Raw genomic sequence first — 428 nt, 5'->3', positions numbered from 1 at the left:
ATAACTTTAATGTGTAATATTTCATTTGCAGAAGGGAATAGGTGAGGGGAAGGTTAAGAGATGAATTATGCCATACAGTACTAGAATAACTATTTCATTCATCCTACATTCCATTCACAGAAAAAAAAAAGACGCAGGAACCATAACTCTATGACTGGCTTAGGAAGAGAAGAGGTACATGGGGATGAGATATGAAAATTGTATACAGACAGCTGGACAGCACTAGGTTAGCTGACCCTATATACCTATCATTAGCAGAAGAAGAAGAAACAGTTTGCTAGTATTTAATGTCTTGTTCTTGAAGATATCAGCTGTATTAAAAGTTCCTGTCTTTGATACAAGTTATTTACAAAGCATTTGCTAACTTTTTGTAAAACAGTCCATTAACCTGTTGTCTCGGGGAATACGTAATTCCCACTTAAGTTTTA

General features: G+C 35.0%; 1 protein-coding gene across 3 annotated transcripts in view; it reads left to right on the top strand.

The window, feature by feature from the left end:
• The window catches only part of LOC119593474 (ATP synthase mitochondrial F1 complex assembly factor 1-like), a 15521-nt gene that overhangs the window by 4216 nt on the left and 10877 nt on the right, over positions 1-428 (top strand). The window lies entirely within an intron of this gene.

The sequence above is a fragment of the Penaeus monodon genome, chromosome 32 (genome assembly GCF_015228065.2).
Source record: "Penaeus monodon isolate SGIC_2016 chromosome 32, NSTDA_Pmon_1, whole genome shotgun sequence".
NCBI lineage: Eukaryota > Metazoa > Arthropoda > Malacostraca > Decapoda > Penaeidae > Penaeus > Penaeus monodon.
This window is presented reverse-complemented; position numbering and strand designations above follow the sequence as displayed.